Consider the following 13,212-nt stretch of genomic DNA (forward strand, 5'->3'; position numbering starts at 1 on the left):
CCTTGGCAGAAGGTGAAGAGAGAGATGCAGAGGAACTCGGATGAGCTCTTGCATTCGTTATCTAAAGTTTCCCCAGAGACAGAGACCCTAAATAGTCAGAAAAGAGGGTTTGGCTACTTAGGAGAGAGGATAGGCTACTAACACCTGAAGGAGCCTATCAGAAGGAGTCTCTGACATCACCTGGTGGCACTGGCCACTCAGAGCAGTCCAGTGTGCCAGCAGCACCTCTGTTTCCAAGATGGCAGAGGTCTGGAGCACACTGGAGGAGCTCTGGACACCTCCCAGGGGAGGTGCAGGTCAGGGGAGTGGTCACTCCCCTTTCCTTTGTCCAGTTTCACGCCAGAGCAGGGCTAAGGGGTCCCCTGAACCGGTGTAGACTGGCTTATGCAGAATTGGGCACATCTGTGCCCAAGAAAGCATTTCCAGAGGCTGGGGGAGGCTACTCCTCCCCTGCCTTCACACCATTTTCCAAAGGGAGAGGGTGTAACACCCTCTCTCAGAGGAAGTCCTTTGTTCTGCCATCCTGGGCCAGGCCTGGCTGGACCCCAGGAGGGCCGATGCCTGTCTGAGGGGTTGGCAGCAGCAGCAGCTGCAGTGAAACCCCAGGAAGGGCAGTTTGGCAGTACCAGGGTCTGTGCTACAGACCACTGGGATCATGGGATTGTGCCAACTATGCCAGGATGACATAGAGGGGGCAATTCCATGATCATAGACATGTTACATGGCCATATTCGTAGTTACCATTGTGAAGCTACATATAGGTAGTGACCTATATGTAGTGCACGCGTGTAAAGGTGTCCCCGCACTCACAAAGTCCGAGGAATTGGCCCTGAACAATGTGGGGGCACCTTGGCTAGCGCCAGGGTGCCCTCACACTAAGTAACTTTGCACCTAACCTTTACCAGGTAAAGGTTAGACATATAGGTGACTTATAAGTTACTTAAGTGCAGTGTAAAATGGCTGTGAAATAACGTGGACGTTATTTCACTCAGGCTGCAGTGGCAGGCCTGTGTAAGAATTGTCAGAGCTCCCTATGGGTGGCAAAAGAAATGCTGCAGCCCATAGGGATCTCCTGGAACCCCAATACCCTGGGTACCTCAGTACCATATACTAGGGAATTATAAGGGTGTTCCAGTAAGCCAATGTAAATTGGTAAAATTGGTCACTAGCCTGTTAGTGACAATTTGAAAGAAATGAGAGAGCATAACCACTGAGGTTCTGATTAGCAGGGCCTCAGTGAGACAGTTAGGCACCACACAGGGAACACATACATATAGGCCACAAACTTATGAGCACTGGGGTCCTGACTAGCAGGGTCCCAGTGACACATAACAAACATACTGAAAACATAGGGTTTTCACTATGAGCACTGGGCCCTAGCTGGCAGGATCCCAGTGAGACAGTGAAAACACCCTGACATACACTCACAAACAGGCCTAAAGTGGGGGTAACAAGGCTAGAAAGAGGCTACTTTCTCACAGGGACCTGTGGGCCTATTTCCATGGTGGAACACCATGGAATAAGCCCAAAGGTGCCCTCCCCAGGCCCAAAGGACACCCTCATCAGAGGGACAGAGGAGGGTGGGGGACCCTATCCCTGGTAAGTAAGGTAAGTACAGGTAAGTATATATATTTTTAAAGTGCCATTGAGGGCCCTGAAATGGGCCCCCCTACATGGCACTGGGTGTATTGGCCATGCCCAGGGAACCCTGGTCCCCTGTGCTGGCCACCGGGGTTGTGGGCAAGACTCCTGTCTTTCTAAGACAGGAGTCATGTGGTATGGATGGTTTTGCATCAGAAAATGACGCTAGGCTGGTTAGAGTAATTTTTTTGGAGCAAAACCCACTTCTTCCATACCGCCAGCCCCACCCGGCTAACGTCATTTTTTTACGGTAGCCTACCCTTTGCACCGGCTTGCACCATTCCATAAATATGGAGCCCAGCTGGTGCTCAGAAGTGGTGCAAGCCAGTGCTTAACTTTTTGGTGCAAAACTGCGTTAGTGCAGTTTTGCACCGAAAAGCATAAACAAGGGCCTAGATGTGGTGGTGTTGGCAATGCTGGTGGTGATAATAGTGGAAGTGGTAATAGTGTTGTTATTGGTGGGCACAGTCCTGCCATTGGGACCGGTTGGAGGGGTAGGATTATAAGAGACCACCTGAATATATGTTTTGCCAATGTTCACACACATTGGGAGAGAATATTTGTTTAAAAAGTGAGGCTGGGAATTGATTAGATTTATGCTTCACATCTCTCATTTCCCATTTTCACTTTTAAAAAAGTATCTTCCAGTTTAAGAAAATTCTGGGTTCTGTTGCGGTTTAATTTAAACCCCGTGTAAAGCATTAGAAACATCGCCTCACCCAAAGGAGGGGAGTTCTTAAATGAACACGGTTAGTGTGTGTCCCAACTGCTCTCTACTGGGGGCAAAAAATAGCATGGAGTAGTGGAGGAATTAACACCTTCTATTGTGCCCTGGTCCCAATTTTGAACAGAGTGCAGGAAAGGGTGCCAATGGGTACCATCCTCAGTGGCCTGCACAGTGCCACTGGCCGCAAAGAGTGGCTTAGCTCTAACGGACTTTCCTGCAAAACGCTGGATCATCACTGCAGTAGGGATAGATCCCAGGTGTAAATAGGGCATGCAACAGGGCAGAAGCAATATTTAATATGAACAAAATGTGACGGGGTCTCCTCTAGGAAACCCAACCATTGCTGTGTCCTGTGATTGATATTTCTAATTAAATGTTTGCCTATAAAAAGTGTTTTTCGGGATTCAGGTATTCCTATAGTAGCAGGATTAAGTTAATTTCTGAGCCTTTTTGTCACCTAAACTCTCATTGGTTGATTTTATGCAGCTTAGCTGACCTGAATTCCTGGCTGGTTTGTAATGAGGGAGGAGGGTTCACTTCTGTAATCATTCTAGACCCGTGGACTTAACCTTGTGACTTATGTGTGCCCCCATTTAATCATTACAGGAAAGCAGTGGCCCCTACTGAATCATTATTAGAATCCAAGCACCCTGCCAATGAGTCATTGCTGAAAGCTCAGCATCGAAGCATTTTCGATGATTTGAACCGCAACAATGCACAAAAAATACAGCAACAAACATTCATCAAACAGATAAAGAAATAATGACATATTTTGTTTAATTCACAAATATTTAAAAAAAAACATTTTAATGGGAAGTTTGGAGCTTTTCTAAATTCAATTGGGGCCACTATATTCTGTATGATGCATTTGCATGGCTTCCACTAATCAATCTGAGAATACAAACTTATCTTTTAGCCTCCAATTTCCGATTGCCTCACATTTTAACATTTGTATTTTCACATTTTGCTTCTTTATTTATAAACGTATTAATCTGTTAATGATATTTAATTAAGGACCGCCTGAGTAGGCTTCAATGAAACCCTCAGGGCAAATGGACCATAGGTTGAGAACCACTGCTCTAGGCAGTTACCCCACTAGCTTCTTCATGGTACAAATAACTTTGAATTTCATTCTGGACTCAAGTGGGGGTCAATAGAGGGCCTAAAAAGATAGTTTTGTGTTAAAACAGTTTTTCAGGATAAATGTCTAATTAAAAAGAGTATAGCAATGGGACACATGACTGATCTGTTTTCTTCTTTGTTTCCTTGCCTCACTGAAAGTGCAAGGAAGCAATATTTTCCTTAAGGCATATGCATTTTTGGCTCCCCATAGGTATAAACCCGATGGCAGACCTGACACTGACAGAAATGGCATCACAGAGGCCATTCTTTTTTAGGGCACCCCTGGCACGTCATTCTATCCAGCATCCACTGTGTCTGGGTCCGCCATATCGACTGTGATGTTCCAATCTTAAAAAGTCCAGAAGAGTCCTCTGCACTCAGAGACAAACATCCAAGGGCATGGGGGTCATTAATTCTAATATTTCGAAGACAGAACCCTGCTTTGTGGGTCTATATTTAGAAATATCACCGTCAGTCACAGCAAGACCTCCATGCCATTGTGGAATGGCTGACCATTCAATATGTTTTTTTCCTCTGAAATAGATCCTACCATCGGTGCCTATTTTGGATGCTTCATAACTTTCCTACACACAATGTGCCAGATTTACTTACATTTGACGCAAGACAATGCAGCAAGCAAATTTGCCTCAGTGCATCAAAGGGATATCTACATCTCCTAAGATATGGCACTGTTACTCTCACTCCCTGCACTCTTTAAACAGACTTGCATGATATCTACATACAAGTTTACCTGAAGGATCGACTTCCAGTATAAAATACTGTACTTAGACATAGCTTAAAACTAGTTTGTATGTGTGCAGTACATTACAGCACACATGCAAAGTTATCAAAGTTTGGAGAAAATATTTGTTTTCTCAATTGCTATGCCTACTTCGAGGAGGTGGACCTTTTTGGTTAAATTTTTAAAAAATGTTATAAAGATATTTTTTATTATTGATTTAAAACAGACACAGAACTTGAATACGCATCTACACCAAACCAAAATAGCGGAGATTGGAACGTGAAGTTGATTAAGGCACTGTAGGTTAAACTCTTTCTTTGACACTAAATGATAACACTTAAAGTAATGTAAAATGAAAAAGAAAAATCAGGTGTAGGGTGCATAGTGTAAGAAACATAAGATATAATAGTGATTGGGACAACCGAGATATGACCAAGGGCCTGGATCTTTCTAGTTTGGGTTTTATGAACACATAATTTGCGTGAGTCAATGTGCTGTGTGGTCTCGATTTTGGGAAACTTCGCCCCGACCTGTGGACTATTATCAAGTGAGGCGAAGGGGGTCGGAGCGAGCCCCTGTCAGGAGATTGCCCCTTCTACATTAGCTTACTGGGGCGGACCTCACTCTGCAGCAGTCTCCGCCTCCCACGTGCCCTCCCACTTCCCCCATATCTTGTTGTATTTGTTTGGGCATCCTCTGGCCTCGTACATGGGTTTCTCGCACATTGCACACCAATCAACCCCTCTCCTCCATTTGGACAGTGTGGGAGCTACTCACGCCCTCCATTCCGTCATAATGTCTCTTTTTGCCACTAGGCACGCCACTCCCACAAAAATACGGTCCGCTCTCCCTATGTCCATGTCCCCCATGGCCCCCAGGAGGAGTGGGAGTGGGGCAGCTTCAATCTCCATTTCCAGAACCCCGGAGATCTGTCTCATTATCGTCTTCCAGTATGTCGCTATGATGGGACAGTCCCAGACCATGTGAAAGAAGTCAGCGTCTGGGCTGGAGCACCGGGGACAGGCGGAGGTGTGTCGTAAGCCCGCCTTGAAGAGCCTCATAGGCGAGAGATAGGCTGTGTGTAGGAAGAATGTCTGGAGTACTTGAAATCGGGACGAGATAGCTAGGGTCCTAGGGGCCACCAATGCGTCTGTCCAGTCTGATTCCTCAATAGGGCCTATCCACTCCTCCAATCTCCGCCATAGACCCGTAAGTGGGGGGGCAGTATTAGTGAGCAAGGCACGGGGTAAAGCTGGGAGACCCCTCCCCTACCCAGGTCACCCATGAGGGTCCTCACCTCCATAGGTATATACTCTGGGATAGTATCCCCTGGTTTCACATGTACCAAAAGTGCCTGTCTAAGCTGTAGGTATTTATGGAATTGAGTGTTATTTAGGGAGTAGGATTCCTGGAGTTCCACGAAGGATCTCATGTGTGATTCCCCCCAGATGTCTCCGAGGGTGGATATTCCTATAATGTCCCACTTTTGGAATCCCTCTAGCTCTGTGACCTCACGTAGGTGAGTCCCCCGCCACAGGGGAGTCTGCTGGGTAAGGCGTCCCCACCAGCCCGTCACTCTTTGGGCCACGCGCCAGCCTAGCAGTACTATTTTCGTTACATAAGGGGTGTCGTGGGGAACACGTCCCCCGTATAAGGCGCCAAAGACACCAGAGTAACCGAGTGATTGAAGTTCGCATCTGTAGGCAGGGTCGGACCAGCCTCCTCCCACCCAGTCATTGATCACTAGGTGGTGCGTGGCTAGGTAGTAGAAGTATATATTTGACATGCTTAGCCCTCCTTCATAGGTGTCCCTTTGGCATGTGGCTAGGGCCAGTCTAGGTCGGGAGCCGTGCCACAAAAATCGACGAGCCACTGTGTCTATATCGACAAACCACTTTTTGGGGATTGGATGGGGAAAGTTCTGCAGGAGGTATAGGAATCTGGGGAGTATCATCATCTTGTAAAGAGCTATTCTTCCCAACAGGTTGAGGGGTAGGTTCATCCATCTCTGGAGATCAGCTCTAACTTTTTTGGTGAGCAGCGTAATGTTTAGTTCCCATGCCTGCTCGGGCAGTAAGGCTATGTGTATGCCTAAATATTTGAAGTTGTTTCTTCGGATAGGGATATTACTTTGCCAGTCGATGCACTCTCTAGATGGGTGTAAGGGGATTAGGAGGGACTTACTGGGGTTTAAGGTCAGACCTGAGGCTTGAGAGAAAAGGTCTAGGAGTTCCAGGAACCTAGGACCGCTTGTGGCTGGGTTGGAGACGTAGACAAGCACGTCGTCCGTGTATAATGCCACTCTGTCTTCAGGGCAATCTGGCCATGCCCAACCCTCTGTCAGGGGATCCTCATGCAACAGCTTCGCCAGGGGTTCTATCACCAGGGCAAAAAGCAGCAGGGACAGGGGACGCCCTTGGCGAGTACCACGACGAACGGGGAGTAATTCGGCGACCACCCCGTTCACTTGGACTCGGGCCGTTGGGTTGGAGTAGAGTAATTTGACGAGGCCTCTGAACTTTTGTCCAATCCCGTTGTGTCGGAGAACTTGTTCCAGGTAAAACCAGTCCACTGTGTCGAAGGCCTTTTTGAAATCTAGGATAAGTAGGGCCAGAGGTGACCGAGATAGGATTCCACGGTGTGCCAAGGCTGAGTGCAGTCGCCTAATGCAGTGTCTCGTGCTACGGGAGGGCATGAACCTGCATTGGTCGGAGTGTATTAAAGGAGAGAGAGTGGGTTTCAGTCTATTGGCGAGTTTTATTGCCAGCACTTTGATTTCGGTATTAAGAAGGGAAACGGGCCGATATGCCTAGCAGTTGCGGGATGGAGACTGAGTCTTTGAAATTACCACAATAGTGGCTTGGTCAATCCCAGGTGGGAAGTGGCCCACCCTCTCAGCCTCTTTGTACATGTTGAGGAGGTGGGGGCTTAGTATGTCACCACACCGACGGTAAAGTTCTGACAGAAAGCCGTCTGGGCCAGGGGTCTTGCCTGAAGATAATTTAGTTATTGCCTCTGCTACCTCTGCGAGGGTTAGTTCCGCGTCTAAGACCTCTTTAGTCCCCTGCGAGATCCGGGGAAGCACGATGTCTATCAGAAGGGGAGATTCTCTCTCTGCCAAGGGTCTGGGGCTTTCCGCGTACAACTGAGTATAATATGCAGCAAATGCCTGTGCAGTGTTGTCTGGGGATCTGACTAGTGCCCCTGACTCATCCAGGATTTCCAGGATGACCCTGTCAGCTAGGGGTCTTGTGGCCAGCCAGTGTAGGAGCTTCCCATTCTTATCTCCCCAACAGTATATACGGGCTGTCTTCGCTCTCCAGATATGTTTTGCTGATTCAAGTGCTAGATGTTTGAGCTCTTCCCTAGTCTTGGTGAGTTGCCTCAGGCCGGAGGCATGTAAGACTCCCGGGCCTTGGCGTTCAAGTCGTAATGCCTTGTCCTCCAAGGCCGACAGTTGTTCGTCAAGGGCGAGTTCCTGGATACGAACAAGGTGTTTGGCATATCCCCGGAGGGTAGCCTTGCCAGCCGCCCATATCGTGCCTGGAGATTGCATAGAGCCCAAATTATGTTCATAATATTTTGAGAGGTGGTCTCTGATTTCCTGGGTGTATTCGTCTTCTTGCAAGTGCCAGTCATTCAGGTGCGATATTGGGCGTCGGGTCGGATCCAACCCTCCCAGTCTGACACAGACAGGTGAGTGGTCAGAGACCCCTCGGGGCAGAATCTCTGAACCTGTGACACTAAGTACATCTTGGGCCAGCATAAATACAACGTCTATTCTAGCCTGTGAGTGGTCGGCTGCCAAGGTGTGCGTATACTGCCTCGTTTTTGGGTGCCAAGCTCTCCACACGTCACACATACCAAGGCTGTCTACCCAACCACGCAGTGCGGTTGCCTTTGTAGTTCGGAAGTTCGAGACTTGTCCTGAGACATCTGATAAGGGGTCCGTGACTGAGTTAAAATCTCCACCCACCAGGGTAGCACCGTGGGGGAGATCTGCCAGAGCCCGATGGAGTTCCAGCAAGAATCTGTCAAGACCAGCCGGGGAGCATACGTGCAAACAAAATTACAAGGTGATCCGTGAAGCGATCCGGATACCGCCACGAATCTTCCCTGTGGGTCAGATTTCGTAGAAGTGACAACTATGGGCAGTGAACAATGGAGAAGAATGGCCACCCCCCTTGATCCGCGTGTAAAGCCTGAGTGGTAGACCCTGTCATAACCCCCTCTCGCTAACTTGGGGCAGTAGGTGCCAAGGAGGTGTGTTTCTTGCAGTAGGACCGCTGATGGGGCATATCAACGGAGGGTATTAAACACTAGGGACCTCTTAATTTTGTCCAGCAGGCCATTAACATTCCACAACAGTACTTGAGTTAGTGTGGGCCATTTATCCATTCTGTCAACGCATCAGGAAATTGGGGACCCATTAAGGGGTCCGAGTTTGGTTGTCCCAGGCCAAGAATAATAAGAAAAACAAAAACAATATCAACATTAACATGCAAAAGGAAACTTAATAAAATTGTCTTTCTAAGTCTTTTTGTTAATTTCCCCTCCAACTCCCCCTCCCCATATTTCAACCCTGGAAGCATCTGTCGCCCAACTACCTAACTTAGGTGACACAGCCAGATGGATTGTCAGTACATTGAAGTGATGGACCCCTCCATTTAGACGGATTATTCTACCATTGGACAGTGAAAGTGTACTGTGGCATGTTGGCCAGAGAGCAAGGCGGTGGCCGGCCACTGCTTGTTTGGTTCAATGTTTGTTTGGCGGCCCCACGCAGAGCCATGTCCCATCAGCAGGTTCCTGCAAGGAAACGCCGATGGTCATCCAAGTATAGGAGATTGGCTCAGGTTGTCGCCAGCCGATGTCTGCACCGGGGAATGAGAGCCCGGAGTTTCCGCACCATTCGCATCCGATCGAGGGCCCGTGTCTTTTCCAAGGTCCCGTCCGGCCGGACCCACGGGACCCTTCTTCTCCCCCGGTCTGGACCTGGTGCGCTTGTAACCTCTCCGCTGGGCCAGTTGGGGTCCGAAGTCCTCCTGGGCTGCGGCGCCCGTCCCCGGTGGGCCTCTCCGACTCCCAACCCCTTCCCCCATCAACCAGTCCAATGCCTCTTCCGGCGAGTCGAAGAAGAATGTTTTGCCGGCCATGTTGACTTTTAGGTGTGCCGAAAAGAGGAGCATGTATGAAAGTTGTATCGCCCGGAGTTTCTGTTTAACTTGCTCAAAGGACCAGCGCTGGGCCTGAACCTCTCTGGTGTAGTCGGGAAATACTAAGATCTTGTCATTGTTCCAGCAGAGGTTGGTAACCCGTTTAGTCTCTCTTAGGATATTGTCCCGGTGTTTGAAGTTAAAAAAAGTGCGATAATGGGTCTTTTGGGGCCTCCCGGAGGAGGTCGCGGGCCCAGGGCCCTGTGGGCCCACTCAATGCGAACCATGGCGAAAGTACATGTTCCGGCAACCAGGTTTTGATCCATTGTTCCAAGAACTCGGGTGTTTTATTATCTTCTGCGCCTTCAGGAAATCCTATGAATCGGAGGTTGCTGCGGCGGGAACGATTCTCCGCGTCTACGGCTCGTCAGTGCAGCTCTCCAGTGCGGGACAGCAGCTGGGCTACTTTGGTCCGGAGGTCGACCAGGTCATCTTCAGTTTGCGAAACGCAGGGCTCCACAGTGGTGATACGACCCACGGCGTTCCTGAGGTCCTGTCTAATGATGCCGACGTCTACTTTGACCTCACCAATTTTAGTCTCAACGGCGAGCTGCGAGGTCTGAATCGCTTGTAGGATGGCGTTTACCCCGTCTGGTGAGGTGGGATCCCCGACAGGGGCATATCTGCCGCTCCACGTGGCGGCCGGCGCTGTGAACTGGTCAATCTTTTGTTGGGAGGTTGATGGGTGTTTTGATGTTTTGTCCTTGACCATGGCTCCACCGGGGGTCCCGCAACGCCGGCCCAGCGCCCCGCGAGGCCCCGCTCCTGAAGTTCTTTCTCCACTGGTTTCCAGGGCTCAGTTGAGCCAGGTGAGCAAATGTTCAGACAACCTGAGCGGGGGGTACCAAGCAGGGCAATGAGATGCACTGCTCCGCTGCCGCCAGGGAGGACCGGCAGGCCCCAGGGTCCCCAACTCCTTCAGAGGCAGGATCAGGGCGTGCAGCGGGTCTCATTTTCAGCCCCAGAAGTCCACTTCAGGCCATCTCAGGTCAGGCCTCCAACTCGACAGGGGCAGTTCCACCCCTCCACACCGAGATCGGGCCCATCCCAGGATCTGGGCCAGGAATCCACAAATCTAGCCCACAGGCTTTGCCAAGTGTCTCTGCTCCCCCCGTCGCACCAGGGCAGGTCACTCCGTCCTCATCCACCCCTGCTGTGCTTGTTATACTTTCTCGGTCCGGGGGGGGGGGAATCCCTGGTCGCCTTCTGCCGGGTGATCCCCGCGTGGGAGGACCACTGTTTCAGGGGCCCCTCAGCCGGAGCCCCATGAGCTGGGCTTCAATCCGGGAGAAAGGTGACACCTCCCTGGGTGCCCCACCCACCAGGGGCTTCGCGTTACTGTTTCTGGGGTGCGGCCGATTGCCACCTCCTTCCTCCTGTGACCCACGAGGTCAGCCCCTTGGCCGCTCTTACTCACGTGCCCAGGGACGCCCCTTCCAGGCTCACGCTCCGGGTGCCCCCGTATGCGGCCTGTTGGTGTGGTGTAGTAGACCCCAGGTGAGCCGGGGAGTCTCACGCGGACCAGGGCAGCCTTCAAAGCGAGTGCGCCATCTTCCGCTTTTGGGCCTCCGGACACCGGCCCCGCCCACCGGGAGGCAGTTCGGGGTTCCCTCGGCCCGGGTCCTCTCCCTGTGCAGTCTATTGAGGTGCGCCAGCGGAGAAGGCGCACATGCCCCTCGCTCTCGGCACTGATCTTTTCTCGGCATCCCCGGCGGGGGAGCGCCTTTCAATCACCAGGGCTCCTCCTTCTTGCCGCCATATTATTTGCTGCGGTCGGAGCCGTCCCACAGGACCACAGGCACTCCGCGGCCACTACAGATGCCGCATCTTGTTCAGCGTCCATAGGGGCACCCCCTGGGGGAATCCCAGTCACCGATGGCTGTCCAGGTACGGCAATTACTTTGGGTGGATGACAGAGGGGTCCAGAGCGCTTTCAAAGTGCGGCCACCATCTTGACGCCCGAAGCCACGCCCCCTGGTTCACATTATTTTTAGTAGTTAGGGCTTTGTGTCAAAATTCATGGATGGTTGAATGGAAACACCCATGGGAAACCCCCTTGAGGCAAAGTAGTGAAAAACACTACTTTGCTTTACTTTACGACTGCTTAGTAGTGCAAAACAAGATTTGTGCAGGAATATAAAAACAATTCAAAACTTTGAGCTGGTTTGCATCTCTTTTTCTGACATTATACTGGTACAAAGTCTTGATAAAACAGATAAATTATATATAGTCTGCCTTCTGTGTGTGGAAGTGAAAGTTAGTGCCCTTGACCACTTTGTTAATTTTAGTCTCATTCGCCAGTTCAAATAGCACTAAGATCTCCATTAACGCCTCATTGAAAGAGAGGCTGGTCTCCTCTAGATATGTATATGGTCTAGGCAGTTTTAATGATCGTTTGACATATCAATCTATTCATGTTCTAATTGTGTATGGATCTGTGTGTCATTGTTGTACACCCATAAATGAAGCTGCTGCTGGCCTATTCCCTGGGGCATTTAACACATTTAGATAACAAAAAGTAATGTTGAGAAGAATTTCACCTGCCAGTTGTGCTTTACCCTTACTTATTTGTTAGGTGCGATCCTGAAGGATGAAGAGGATTCACTCCAAAAAGTCCTATCTATTCTCAGTCGTTCAATCGGATGGTTCTCATGCAGTGTCAAAGGTTGCTTAAAGGTTAAGTATGAATGTTATATCACATAAAACTGTATATTTATCTTCACTCCAGAGTGTTAGAAAACCCTAGAGTATTTTCAAAAGGGCCCTGGGCAAACACCATTAGAGCACAAAGAACCATACTCATTGTATATTTGTTGGGATGCAAGTATGATGTAATCGAGCATGGGAGGAGTGTATTGTGGTGGATTATTATTGAGATGTCTTAACCTCTTGCTGAAAGACATCCCTTGTGGAGACACACAAGTTATCAGAGGAGGTATTTGGTGGTATTCCTAAACATATCTTTAATTTATTTGGGCTTTTTACCATCTATAGGACTAGGTTTTGCAGTCTACCACTGAAATTAACAAACATACTCAGTATTTAAACACAGGCTTTTCTGTACGTAGAAACATATTTTGACCGCCACTAGATGGTTCAAATTAGAATACAATTTGAGGGCATTAGGCAACAAGTAGACAAGGTACTTTGATCTATGTGGTTGAAGGAGATATGTTACCAACCATTGGGTTGAAACATAAAATACAAGGATACAGAAAACGTGAGACTGCACTCAAAGCATAAGGCAGGGTTAGAGTTGCCAGTGTGAAGCATGCTCATGCCAGCCTGGGATGGCTTTTTTGCCCTAAAGCCTCATTAATTGAAATTAAACATTACTTATGAACAAGCACATTTGACTGATTAAGGCCCTTATTATGAGTTGCCTATGAATTCTAATGGGGCTGATTCCTGAAGTACTCCTCATTTTCTGAAAACCCCAAAGGTTCAAATCATAATAGACCAGATATTCTCCACTACTTGTTTAAATGGTATCCCTGGTATCAGGGTTCTGGGGTTTGTGTAAATCTGGCCCTTCTCCAGTGGACTCTTAAAAAAGGAACTGTTGAGACAACTGCATGTGAACCTGGTATTCTGATTTTTATTTGGACCCTTGTGCAACACTTACCTATTATTTTCACAGAGGCCTAGACCTAGGTCCAGACATGTCCTGGATGATGTGAAGTCCAAGATCTGTCCATGACCTGGAGAGGAACTAATAGTAGTCAGGTACCAGTCCTTGTTGTACCACACAATGTAGTGGTGGC

Source organism: Pleurodeles waltl, chromosome 2_2, assembly GCF_031143425.1.
Source record: "Pleurodeles waltl isolate 20211129_DDA chromosome 2_2, aPleWal1.hap1.20221129, whole genome shotgun sequence".
NCBI classification, from domain to species: domain Eukaryota; kingdom Metazoa; phylum Chordata; class Amphibia; order Caudata; family Salamandridae; genus Pleurodeles; species Pleurodeles waltl.